Source organism: Balaenoptera borealis (assembly GCF_965194805.1).
Source record: "Balaenoptera borealis genome assembly, chromosome: 9".
NCBI lineage: Eukaryota > Metazoa > Chordata > Mammalia > Artiodactyla > Balaenopteridae > Balaenoptera > Balaenoptera borealis.
In genome coordinates, this window is record NC_138873.1 from 32,084,757 (window position 1) to 32,099,446 (window position 14,690).

Below are 14,690 nucleotides of genomic sequence, written 5' to 3' on the forward strand. Positions count from 1 at the left end.
GTTTCGTATTACATGGAGCTGGGAGGTCTCTTGTGGACCAGTGTCCTGAACTTGGCTCTCCCACCTCAGAGGCAGAGCCCTGATGCCTGGCTGGAGCACCAAGAGCCTGTCATCCACATGGCTCAGAATAAAAGGGAGAAAAGAAAGAAAGAAAGCAAGAAGAAGATAAAATAAAGTAAAATAAAATAAAATAAAGTTATTAAAATAAAAAATAATTTTAAAAAAATTTTTAAGTAATTTAAAAAAGAAAAAGAAAGAGAGCAACCAAAGCAATAAACAAATCCACCAATGATAACAAGTACTAAAAACTATACTAAAGAAAAAAAAAAGAAAAAAACGGACAGACAGACCCTAGGACAAATGGTAAAAACAAAGCTATACAGACAAAATCACACACAGAAGCATACACATACACACTCACAAAAAGAGAAAAAGGGAAAAAAAAAAAATATCGTTGCTCCCAATGTCCACCTCCTCAATTTGGGATGATTCGTTGTCTCTTCATGTATTCCACAGATGCAGGGTACATCAAGTTGACTGTGGGGATTTAATCCGCTGCTCCTGAGGCTGCTGGGAGAGATTTCCCTTTCTCTTCTTTGTTTGCAGAGCTCGCGGGGTTCAGCTTTGGATTTGGACCCGCCTCTGCATGTAGGTCGCCTGAGGGCGTCTGTTCTTCACTCAGACAGGACGGGGTTAAAGGAGCAGCTGCTTCGCGGGCTCTGGCTCACTCAGGCCAGGGGGAGGGAGCGGTACGGAGGAGGCGGGGCGAGCATGCGCGCGCAGCAGAGGCCGGCGTGACGTTGCCGCAGACTGAGGCGCGCCATGCATTCTCCCGGGTAAGTTTTCCCTGGATCACGGGACCCTGGCAGTGGCGGGCTGCACAGGCTCCCGGGAGGGGCGGTGTGGAGAGTGACCTGTGCTCGCACACAGGCTTCTTGGTGGCAGCAGCAGCAGCCCTAGCGTCTCATGCCTGTCCCTGGGGTCCGCGCTGATAGCTGTGGCTCGCGCCCGTCTCTGGAGCTCCTTTAAGCGGTGCTCTTAATCCCCTCTCCTCGTGCACCAGGAAACAAAGAGGCAAGAAAAAGTCTCTTGCCTCTTCGGCAGCTGCAGACTTTTTCCCGGACTCCCTCCCGGCCAGCTGTGGTGCGCTAACCCCTTCAGGCTGTGTTCACGCAGCCAGCCCCAGTCCTCTCCCTGCGATCCGACCGAAGCCCGAGCCTCAGCTCCCAGCCCCGCCCGCCCCGGCGGGTGAGCAGACAAGCCTCTCGGGCTGGTGAGTGCTGGTCGGCGCTGCTCCTCTGTGCGGGAATCTCTCCGCTTTGCCCTCCGCACCCCTGTGGCTGTGCTCTCCTCCGCGGCTCCGAAGCTTCCCCCTCCGCCACCCGCAGTCTCCGCCCGCGAAGGGGCTTCCTAGTGTGTGGAAACCTTTCCTCCTTCACAGCTCCCTCCCACTGGTGCGGGTCCCGTCCCTATTCTTTTGTCTCTGTTTTTTCTTTTTTCTTTTGCCCTACCCAGGTACATGGTGAGTTTCTTGCCTTTTGGGAGGTCTGACGTCTTCTGCCAGCGTTCAGTAGGTGTTCTGTAGGAGTTGTTCCACATGTAGATGTATTTCTGATGTATTTGTGGAGAGGAAGGTGATCTCCACGTCTTACTCTTCCGCCATCTTGAAGCTCCTCTCTCAAGCTATCTTTTCAATAGCAATCATCTCCTGGTCTGTTTGGCCTTACCTGAATAATACTAAAACCTGCATTTTAAACAAGGGGCTACGCTGACCTGTAAGCTTGGAGGAAGTGTCCCCAATGAAATCTAGGGTTTGATAGGAACTTGAGTGTCAGGTGACTGTGATGTTACCATGGAGATGTCGGGGGTGGGGGAAGGAGGGGATCCAGGAAGTGACAACAGCCCATATGAAAGTAAAGGTGTGGTGTGTTCGGGGAACGATGGATACATGGGGTGGCTTAAGGGCGGTACAAGGGGAGAGGTGGCAGATAAAGATGGAAATATTGGTAGCATTAGATTGCCAAGGGCCTGCTAAGAAGCCAGATTTTGTCCTATCTGTTTGAGGCAGTAGCAGATGTTTCAATCATGGTAGCAGCGTGAGTAGGTATATGTGGCACTGCATGGAGGACGACTGTGAGCAGAGAACAGATTGGAGCCGGGGAGGCTAGTTCAAGGCCGTCTCAGAAGTTCAGTCGTAAATGTGAAAACCGGGATCGATGAAAGGTAAATGTCAGACAGGGCATTGGGAAGAGAATCAGGAATAGTATTTAGATCTCCGTACTCTTCCATATGTTATCTGCTGCCACATTAAACTTCCTGGCTTCACAAAAGCCTTCCCTGAGAAAAGTGGGTGAGTAAAAGTACATCTAAGGTGACTACACATTACTTGAGTGCCTTCTGGGTTTTCCTTTACTTGTTTCCAGTTGAGTTTGGAAATTCGTGACAACCGTTTACACGAGTTAAGTGAATTAGAAAGGGTGATGTATTAGAATCCAGGAGACAGAAGTGTCTTACATCCTGATTATCTTAATGCTTATGTAAGACACTATATTCTTCCTTTTCCGCCTTCTATTTATCATTCTCTCTTTTTCTCCTCCCTCTACCTCCTGAAAGTATTTATTATACTCCCATATTACCTTAGCTGCATATATTTGATGGGTTCAATAATGCCTTCTTGAAAGCCAAAAGCATTTCACAGCCAACAGGAAAGGCTTCTGAGTTTCTGCATGACAGGTATTTAGAACTGTCTGCTTTTATAAGTGTAGCATCAGTGCCATGACTAGAAAAAGAAAGTTCGATGAATAATGATCATGGTTTGCCAATAGGAGGGGAGCGTAAACAGCAGAATAATTTAATTCTTCTCATTGTCAGCTTGTCTTATTCAAAAGTTTCCCAGCTGAAGAAGGGCTTATTGGGTTCTTTGTTATAGAGCAGATAAAATGACACCCTGGATTATTCACACCAGTGCTGAAAATTGATTTTATTTCTCCAACTTGCTGAATTCCAAACTAATGAGACTTGACTGTTATACAACTGTAACTGTTGTCAAGTAGCTTTACAATTACCAGAGCTAGATTCTTTTATGAAAAAACAGCTGGTAGACTTTTCTTTAATATTTGACACCTTTTCTTTCTCTGCTCGCTTTTCCTTAAACTTCCCCCAATTACGTTCTCTTTCTTCATTAATAGTATACCAAATAAGTAGCAAGGATTTTTCCCCATAAGAAGATTTTTTTAAAAGTGAGACATTATAACATACATATATGGAATCTAAAAAAACAGTACTGATGAACCTAGTGACAGGGCAGGAATAAAGACACAGACATAGAGAACGGACTTGAGGACACAGCGGGGGAAGGGGAAGCTGGGACGAAGTGAGAGAGCAGCACTGACATGTATACACTACCAAATGTAAAATAGATGGCTAGTGGGAAGCAGCTGCATAGCACAGGGAGATCAGCTCGATGCTTTGTGATGATCTAGAGGGTGGGATAGGTAGGGTGGGAGGGAGGATCAAGAGGGAGGGGATATGGGGATATATGTATACATATAGCTGATTCACTTTGTTGTACAGCAGAAACTAACACACCATTGTAAAGCAATTTTACGCCAATAAAGATATAAATAAATAAATAAAAAGTGAGGCATTAAATATTGACATTACAAATGTGATAGTACAAATGTTTTCCTTCTGAAAGATTAATAAGGATTAGTCATTTTCTGTTTCAGATTCAATTAAGTGAATATACCACAAGCCCCTCATAGTATTTTATGGTGGCTATGGACATCCTGTTTTAAGTGCAAAAATTCACAACTCATGGAATGGTGACTGACAGCGGTGTAGATATTTGGGATGCCCTAAGCAAAAATTTCTTTGAGGCATTTTAATCTTTTATTAACTGTGGAATCATTAGCTCTCTAGCTCGCTTTCCAGTTTCTCTCATGTCTCATTCCAACTTGTTCTTGATAGCCATTGTGTGTTTTCTCTTTGCAGACCGCACATATGTGGATACTTTTCCTTTGTCATGTTGTGTAGTTTGCTGACCTTCAACAGAGCTGAGGTTTGAATAAACAAAGAATTCTTTACAGTGTCATAAAATCCTTGAAGGCCAGGCTGTGTTTTGAGATTCCTTTGGGTACATATACCCTGTCTGGTGCACAGTCCACATAATGTGTAGGGAAGATAGGCATCATTGTAGGTAATCATGGTAGATTAGGGGACACTGCAGTGAGCCTATGGTCCTCTGTGACTTGGGTTGTTGGCCTCTTACGCCTTATGAGGCTGCTCCAAGGTAATTATATTTTTGACAAAAAGCACTTTAAATCTTAGTTTCTTAGACTATCTGGAGGTTTATTTACATGCAGGAAATTAATTTTTTTTTTTAATTTGTGTATGTAATGCAAACTAAATACAGGCTGTGGACCAAGGGGACAGTGCTTTGCACAATGCCTGACACAAAATCAGTCCTAAAGAAACACTTGTTGAATGGAAATGGACTTGAAACAGAGTATATGTGAGAATGGGATAGGATCCATCTTTTGAGTCAGTCAATGCCATCTCCATTGGTTGAAGTTGCCACGAATCTGTATCTGTTGAACAAGATTAACTCTTTGGAGGAAACTCACTTATAGTAAGGTGTAAATTCAATTTACTGATGAGAGAGCTGTAATTGTCTAGATGCTATTAGGAAACAGCCTACCTTAAAATGTTCCCAATGAAAAATCATCTGTAAACATAGGCATGTTAGCATTTTCTGAAAGCAAGTTGAGAGAAGAAAGGGACCTCATAATAACAAATATACATAAAAAGTAGATGGTTAACATAGAAGCTAGGTCCAGGGTCACAAAGCTCTTGAAGAGAGCTTTGAAGATCACCTAGTGAAATGGAGCAGGATGCTATGGTCCTCCCCACATGTCCTCTGTCTGCCTTTTGTCTATGGAAAAACTTTAGCCAAAGAATAATTTTAATCAGAGAAGTGAGAAAATGCAGAAGCAAAGGAAAACAGTCCAACAAGACTAAATAATAATAGCTTAATCATCAAGCATAGTCAAGAACCCTTAGTTCCTCTTCAAGGGCTACAGATAATATTGTGAGCCATGTCCTTTGAGCTGTCTTGTAGATACTGAAATCCCCACCAGGCAGAAGAAGTTAACTACATCATGACCAGACTGTAGCCATGACATAAGCTGCCACAATTCCGAGAGCTGGCCTCAAAGAAATGGGAACAAACTGACCCTGGAACTGAAAATTAGCTGTACCTAAAACAATCTCTCTCGATGACACTGGTCAGACCACCGCATGACCAATTTCAAGATGACTGTCAGAGCTGACTGTGCTGTTTCTACATGTAGCCCCCTCCGTCTGCCTATAAAAACTCTTGTCCCCTGATAGTGGCAGGCTGGGGGGGGTGGGTGTCAGCCTTTGGACAGGAGTCCGCCCTCCCACCCTGGTTGCTGGCATCCGAAATAAAGCAAACTTTCCTTTCCACCAAGCTTGCCTCTTTGTTGGCGTTTGGGCTTTTGAGTGGCGAGCAGCCCGCCTCCACTTTCAGTTACACTGGTTCAACCCCTTCGTGATAAAGATGAGGATACTGAGAGCCATGGTGCTCACTGCTTTCTTGGTGTTTCTTAGAAGGAGGTAATTCAATCGTTTATAACTTGTATCTTTCTTGCTCTTTCGTCACTTCATTTACCCCATAAATATATTTTGAATGCCTTCTCTGTGCCAATCAATGACTAATATATTAAAGAAATAAAGAAGATGGATCATTTTTTCTGTGTACCAAGAAATCTAGAAAAAGGGGAATTGGAGAGAAAGAATTTAATTATTATAATTATATACTGCTTTAAAGTTTTCTGAGTAATTTTGCATAGCGTGTTCTATCTAACCATGACAAACAACTTTCAGTTATAGGCACAAAACTTTCAGTACTTCTTTAGACTTGACTCAGGGAGAGTCTACTCTCCTGGTCAGCAAGCATCCTTCTATGTGAGAATGATACATGAACTATTATTGATCTGGCTCTCCGAATAGCATTTGAAACCATGCAAGACCAGTGGAATTTAATACATTTCTTTTCTGGTAACAGCCAGACTTGTAAAAATTAGGGCAACATGAACTAGTCCTCCCTGCATCAGTTGACCATTGATTCAGGGATTTATCTCTAATAATGGTCTTTCAGTCTCCAAGGCAGTTATCACAATCAAAGTCACCCACATAGGTGAGCAATGGCTGACCACACCTATAAGCAAGGCCAACTTTACCCCTTGGGTACTTTAAATATTTGGCTTACTCATTTCCCCAAGTGGATTCTCTGACTGGCCATGGAACCTCAGGGTTAAAGATATTAGGGGATCAGGGAATGAGTCAGAATATGCAACTCATTGCCCACAAGAAATGATCAGATAATGTGATTATAACCTACTTGGGGATGTTCCGGGATAGTGAGTATAGCCAATGGTGAATGTTATCTGAGGATTAACTCCCCAATTGCTTGGGCATGGAAGCTTGACCAGGAGCAGGATATAAAAACACAATGTGTTGGCTAATCTCCGCAATTTCTGTAACTATGATTTGAAGGAGCTTATGATTTAGTGGAAGGAAACAAGAAATTTTAATGCATGGAGTACTTTTGCTTAAAGGAGGATCACTTCTCATAGCCCATGGTTTGAGGAGAAGATGCCTGAGAAGACTTTCTGAAGGGTCAGATCTGATCTTAGTCCGGAAAGATGCATGAGAGTTGGCCAGGTGATGAATGAGTGGGAGGGGTTCTAAGCAAAGGAAACAATATGAGCGAAGTTTAGAGGCAGAAAACAGGAAGGTGGTTACAGGGAGCTACAATTGGGTGTTAATAAAGTAGGAACAGCAAAGCAGCGCGGAGATGAGGCTAAGGAGGCAACTCTGTATCATGTTGAAGAACCCATAGCAGTAGATCTGTCTAAGGACAGCCTGAATAGGGATGGCGGAAATAGAACAGGAGATCATTTCTGCCTGGGGAGACCATGATCTCCTATTCACAGTGGTTGTCGACTGTTCAGCTAGAAATATGCCACTTTGGTATAAAGGTTATTTTGAGTTGAAGACAATTGAGAAACAGCAGATTTCAAAAAACTCTCCTCTTTCCTCTCATTTGCCTAAAAGCAGGACATAAATTTCCATTTGTAAAGGTGTCTCACCCTCTCATACCAGGAAGAGGAGGACAACCCTTAGGTTCTTAGTCAAGGGAGACAACTCAGACTCTTAATCAGCCCAGAGAAGAACAAGAGGAATCTACATAACAAACCTTACTAAAATAACCCTTATCTTCCATTAGTTCTGCCCATATACTTACTTTTCCACAGTTTCTGGCCCCTAAAAGCTAAACCCCTTTTCTCTGTCTTGTCACTTCTCTACAAATGCACTGTTTTTTGTTAAGATGCTATATAAGCCCCAAGTTATAACCACCCCTTTGAGTTACTTGTCAGTTTCTCCTGGGTGTATGTGTGCTGCACGTACTAATAAACTGTTTTTCTCTTATTAATCTGTCTTTTGTCAGTTTAATTTCTAGGGCCCCAGCCAGAGAACCTAGTAAGGTAGAGGAAGACTTTTTCCTCCCCTACAGAGACAATGTCTTCTGAATAGCTCCTCTTATTTTGTTTTAGTCAAACTTTGCACTTAACCAACTTCTGAAAGAATGAAGTCAAAGCAGGTCATTTCAAAATCTACACTGAAAGTCAAAGCATCCTTTTACCTAACCCAAGACTAATAACTAAGGGAATCTCTGGGAAGGACCATTGAGTAGATCTGCCCAGACTCTGCGCTGCATAATTCCCGGAGGAGCTTTGCTGTTGGCTACAGTATGAATGATACCTCCTGGAGTTCCATAGTACACTTATCCCTGTTTGGAACTGAATTGACTTTAACATGAGGATAAACAAATTAAGCAGAGTTTCTAGCACTTTGACTTCTTCAAAGTTTCAAAATTCACCTCTTAAAAACACCAGCCAGTTGACAGAGACATGGAACTCTTTTATATACTGTTTAGTGAACTCAGTTTCCTCAGTAAAATGATGGTATTGTCTAAGATAATCTCCAGGACGTTTTGTTTAGAAGAGTCTATATTTATGGGGATTGATGTGTTTTTTATTGTTTGCAGTTATAGAAGTTGTAGTTCAGATAAAAGCAAAGCACAATGTCCCCTTCTCCACTGCCCTGCCTCCGACAAGGTTAAGAATTTATAAGGAATTTCTCTAAAAATACAAAGGGTAATTTAAAAAAATATTTAGATACAATTGATATATAACATTATGTTTGTTTCAGGTGTATGAGATAATGATTCAATATATTGTGAAATAATCACCACAATAAATCTAGCTAACATCCATCACCACACAGAGTCACACCTTTTTCTTTTTGCGATCAGAACTTTTAAGATTTACTTTGTTAGCAACTTTCAGACATACAATACAGTGTTTTTAACTACAGTCACCATGCTGAACATTATATCCCCAGGACTTATTTATTTATAACTGGAAGCAAAACACGGTATCTGAAGACATTTGAGTCTTTTTTGGAAATATAGTGTAGGCTATGTAGCTGATACCTAGGACACGATACCTGGGTTGCTTGTTCTAGGTGTAAGAGGCTACTCGCCTGAGATCCACTTCTGTAAATCCTGTTCCTACCCGGTAGTTTTCCTGGCTTGCAATTATGTCATTGTAGAGACTATGGATCTTTATTTTATTTGAAGAAGAAAACTGCATCGTGGTTTCTGGTTCAAGGTGGGTCCTCTACGTGGAGAATAGAACTTGTTGTGCAGGACTCCTCTTTTCCTTGTTGCTCATCTAATAGCGCTCCTCTGGGCGAGCAGGGCAGTCCTCTTTCTCTCAGAACTTTCATCTGAAGAACAACATCAAAGCCTGGTTGTCTCCTGGGTCACTTTGTTTTCTTGTCGGGTGATTTTGAATGGTTTTCCAAACAAGGAGAAATTCTCCTCTTTTCTTCATATTTCAGTGTACTCTTTTCTCATTGTCCTGTTGAAAGTGAAAAACGTTCCCTTGGCCCAGTTTTATCTTATACTGTTGACAGGATGAAACACACTCGGACGTGTGACTTGGTGCTCAGACGTCCCTCCACCCGCATGTCAATTGGAAGACCATTCATCTTCGCTCCCACACCTTTCCAGAGTGACGGTGTGCTAGGTGACATTTTAAAATTAGCTCCCTTCGATTTATGAATGGGCTTTATTCTTTCACCTGTAATAAATGTACTCATGCCATTTTCCTGTCAGAGTTCTGGCAAGCCCTTCTATTCATCGGGAGGCAATTTTCCTAGTTGTGTGTGGGTAGCACCGGGGGGAGGAGAAGAATATATGTGGCTGTTAGTGGAAGGAATTACAAACTTTCTGTCGGCAACAGCAAATATCTCTGATAGTCAAGAGTCACATTAAAGTGGAGCCATGAAGTCACTGAGACTATACGAAGATAAGGAAAGAGCACTTCTCATGATGGCGCTCCATTCATTATGAGAGAAGTAAGTGTCACAATAGCTTACAAGGTCCTAAAGGATCTGGTCCCAGGTTACATCTCTGATCTCGCCTCCCACTACTGTCTTCTCAGTCCCTCCACTTCGGCCACACTGGCTTCCTGGTTGTTCCTTGGACAAGCCTGGTACACTCTGCCGTAGGGCCTTTGCATTGGCTGTTTCTACTGCTGGAATTCTCTTTGCTCACATGTCTGCTGGGCTAACTTCATCCTTTCCTTCAAGTCTTTGCTCAGATGTCACCTTCTCAACGACACTATTCCTGCTCTCCGATATAAATGGCAAGCCTGTCTCCTACCTCTCACTCCCAGTATTACTTACCCTGCTCTACTTTTTCCTTTTCCCACGGCACTTACCTATTGTACAACACTTAATAATCCATTTACTGGGTCTGTTATTGCCTGTCTCCCCTGGTAGGTGGATCGATATGAGAACAGGGATCTTGGCCTGTTTCGTTCATTGATATATCCCAGATGGCTAAAACAGTGCCTGGGATGTAGTTGGCCCTTAGGAAATATTTGCTGAATTAAGGAAACATACAAGCCAGGGAGGTCTTTACTGTCTGCCTCTCTGTATGACCCCCACCCCCTGCCTTATCCTATACTTGTCTCATTTTTATTTTTTATTTATTTTTAAAAATCATTTCTTTTTTTCTTTTTCTTTTTGGCCGCACCATGGGTATCCCACAAGGGCTTGCAGGATCTTAGTTCCCCGGCCAGGGATTGAACGCAGGCCCTGGCAGTGAAAGCGCAGAGTCCTAACCACTGGACTGCCAGGGAATTCCCACTTGTCTTATTTTTAAACATTCTTTTTTTTTTAATTGAAGTATATATCCTATGATAAACCATAATGGAAAAGAATATATATATATATGAAAAAAAGAATGTATATTTAAGCATCCTTTTTTACTTGAAATTACTTATTCAATGTCAGTATTTCCCCATAGACTGCAGACTCCCCTAGCACAAGATCACATCTATTTTACTGTATTTTCTGTATCCCCAACATTTTCATAATACCGTGAAAACAATGGGTACTCAACTAATTGTTATATGAAGAAATATAATGTGGATGATGTTTAATTGTGATGACATTTGTTATCTATTTCCTGAATAAGTGATTTATGTCATCATTTTATTTTAGTCTTAAGTTACATGATATGGCCACCACTCAGAGTAATCTGTACTGTCCATTCCAGGTCATTAGATAAGTGTTAATGATGCGCTAGACCAGATATCTGGAAAAACTAACACCTCACTTATGCCTTAAAATGACCAGAAGAAAATACTCTAAAAATCCCAAGGAAAAATTACTTAACAAGTTAATTAATTTGGACTTCATAAATTTTCTTGCCAAATATTATTTCCCAGGAAGTACTAGAAGAGATTCAATCATCTTCCTCACTCTCTAAAGTAGCTCTTGGTGACATCTTTCACTTTGTCCTGTTTTGTTTTCTTTATGCACTTACCTTTCACTGTATTACACTTCCTTGTTAGTTTATTTTGTCTTTTCGCTATAATGATAAGTACCATGAGAGGATGCATTCGTTGTCTAGGACTGCTGAGACAAACGATAACAGACCTGGTGGTTTAAAACAACAGAAATGTGCTCTCGCGGAGTTCTGAGGCCGGAGGGCTGAGCCCCAGGTGTCAGCGGTGCTGAGTTCCCGCTGAGGGCTCTGGTGGAGAGTGCCTGCTTGAGAGTCACAGCTTCTGGTGACTGCTGACAGTCCTGGCGTTGTGTGGCTCCTAGGCACATCGCCTCAATCTCTGCCTCCGTGTTCACATGGCCTGCTCCCCTGTGCTTCTCTGTGTCTGTGTCTCTGTGTCTCTGTTTCCCCTTCCCTTCTAAAGACTTATCATGGGATTTAGGACCCATCCTAATCCAGGATGATCTCATCTCAAAAGCCTTCACTTAATTACCTTAGCAAAGGTTCCCTTCCCTAATAAGATTGAATTTATAGGTTCCAGATGGACATATCTTTCGGAGGGCCACTATTTACCCCACTGCAGGGGCTTGACTATATTAATCAGTGCTGTATCCCTAGTATATAGGATGATTCCTTGAAGATATAGTGGGTGCTCAATAAATATTTGTGGAATGATATAAAGGAAAAAAGGGCATAAAATACAATGGATCCCTAGACTTCCTGGCAAATACCAAATACAGTGGCAGTGTGGCTGTTAGAATCCTATAGGATGAGACAGAGGATCCTTCGGAGGGTGTCAAAGGGCGAAGTACTTTAGAACAAAGCCAGTTCAGTCTTTGAAATTTAAACCCCTCAACTCACCTCTCTCTTTCCCTGATGCTTTGGTTCTCAAGGAGGAGAACCACCAAGGAAGTCAAAAGATGATCAGGTGCTAATGGTAAACTGTTACTGGGAGAGTTAATAATTGCACGCAGAGAGAGAAGGAGAAAGTGCATCCAGAAAGCACTGGATTCTGCGTTGCCCTCTCTGTAGTAGCACTATCTGTGCTCAGCTTTGCATGAGGCACAGTTACGTCATCAGAACATGGGATGTGGTTTTTAATCCACTGGATCTCTTTTGCCAGCAGCCAAATTAAACTACTAACTTATACACATGCCCATGTAGTGTCAGTTGCTTTTTAAATGGTATCTATCTCTAAGTTGTCTCAACTGCCCTTTGAGTCATATATTACTGATTTAGAGCATTTGAGGGCCTGGCTAAGGTCATAAGAATATTTAAGAGAGTTAGGATTTGAGCTTAACTCAGGTCTGTATGCATTCAAGTGCTAAATTTTCCAATACACTTGTGATCTGACCTGAAGTCTTGCTCCAGGGGCTGAGCTTAGAAGATCTGGTGTCTCTCTCCAGATTTCCATTTTGGATCTCCATTGTCATAGCATTTCTTGGCAGTGCTAAGAGGAAACCTGGGAAGAGCTTTGCCCGGTATAATCAGAGCTTGAAGGTAGACTCCTCATCCTTTGGGATCCATGTATTGGGAACATGAGACTCAAAAGAAAAACTCTCAAAAGGAGGAGGAAATTGAGGACAACAGTTCATGCATCAGCATCCTTTCTTGAGCTCTACAATAACCCTGGAGATTCTATAGTTTATTTTGCTAAGTCAGGTGTTATTGCTTCTATATGCCCTTTCTCCTCACTTCCAAGAAAGTTGTATTGCCTGGAAGACTGATTTGTAAAAAAGCATGAAGGATAAGAGGGATGGTGATTAAAAAGTTGACTTAGAGAATGGCTTTCTAAAGCCCATGACTCTACTAAAAGGATAATGGTCACTTACCCCGTCTTCCCACACCACGCTTGTTTCCCAGTGGTTTCCTAGGGCAAGTCCTCAGCAGTGCTTATTGCAGGACCGCTAGCTGGCCTCCCTCTGCTGGTCTCTGGCCCACTCCAGGCGGTTGTATGCACCTGCACTGGCATCCCCTTTTCCAACATAAATGGGAATCTGTAGTTCCCCTTCCTTACAAATTTCTGATAAATCCCATTACCTTCAGGGTGGAGGCCAAACTCCTTGACCTGTCATTGTGTCCCTTAATTCTCCAGTTTCATCTCCTATAGCCTCATCCCCACACGCTAATGCTCATCTCCCCATAGGTCACACTGAGCTTCCCACTCTGCAACATTCTCTTTTACACATGGCCAACTTCAGGCTAACCAGTTCTGACAATGTACTATTAGAACCAGGCTATTTTTGCATTTAACTTACATTGCTCATTTATAATGCCTGAGTCCCACTTCCCAAAGGTCTTACCTTTGCTATAAAGGTGCCAGTGTTACGTTTATTTTTCTCTTTCCTCCTATTCTCTCAAGTGATTTTAACAGCGGGCTGTGGCTTCTCAGAGTATGAGCTTATTTCTCGTGACATTAGGTAATATTTGCAATTTAAGGGTGTCACTGACCAACCTTGAGACACTGCCTCCTATTCATTTTCCCCCAGCTGGGTTGGCAGTATTTCTTTTTTGTTATTCTCTAAAGAATTTGTTTTCGCAGTTTATAGACAGCATACATTTTCTTCTTCATTCAGCATCTCAGTTTCATTATTTATTACCCCCTTGCAACAAAAAATTGTTCATGAACTCTTTAATCCTAGTAATGAAGCAACTAAAGACTGTTCTAAATTTAGCCTATTTGTTGGACTGAGAGGAGACGTCATTTTGAGGGCATTCGAGTGCCCTATTGTCACCACCTGCCCTCTAATTGAGCAGAGTCTAGTCTTCTTTTTGGATGTGGCAGCTCTCTGGGGTTATTTTAAATGTTTACTGAAGGAGAATGAGCCCAGAGCACTCATCTCTTCTCATTGCTTCACTAATGCTCCTCTATACAGATAATTCCTAAATCTGTCTTTCTGACATTGATAGCAAGTTCCAGATGCCTATCTCAGAATTTATTGGGCATTTCCACCAAGATATCCTACTGGTATGTAAAATTTAATGTCTAAAAATAAACTCTCAACATCCCATAAAACAAACAATCTATCCTCCAGAGGGATGTAGATCTATTAATGGTGCCATCTTGGTCAAAATCATCCAGGTAATTTCATCAGTCTCTTTCCTGCTCAAAAATTACTTACAGGAAATTAAACTCATAAGCTTGATGTTCAAAGCATTCTACAGATTGACCCTGATGTCTTTCCAGCTTCCTGCTTCACTGGTTCCCCCCACCAGTCCTTCACTGTGGTCAGGCATATATTCACTGCTACAGAGCATATTTTTTCACTGTATTTGTTTAAGCAATACTCCTGCAGGAATGTCCTCCTTTCTCTAGTCATAGAGTTGCAACGAGGTCACTGAAAGCTTGGCCCCTTTGGTCCACAGAATTGTCCTGACTCCCTGAACTATTCCTTTAGACTTTGAGTATGTACCACTCCTTTGGTACGTATTAAATATATTATAGAGGATTCGATGTGACTTGTAATAGTTAACACAGCGCAAAATTAATGATGAAAACTAAAACTATTTATAAAGAGCAGGAAGAGATGTTAACAGATAATCTGAGGTGAAATGTTTGCTGTACTGGGTCACAAACGTGGCTGATTTTCCAAGCAGCTGAGCCAAACCACAAGGTGCATTGGGTCACATCATCCTCGTTTTATGGTTTAATTTTTAGAAAAGGGAAGCATATGAGAAAGCTCTGCAGAAAGCAACATTTTTCTGGAACGAAAACTCACAATTGATTTACAGTGTGAGTCTT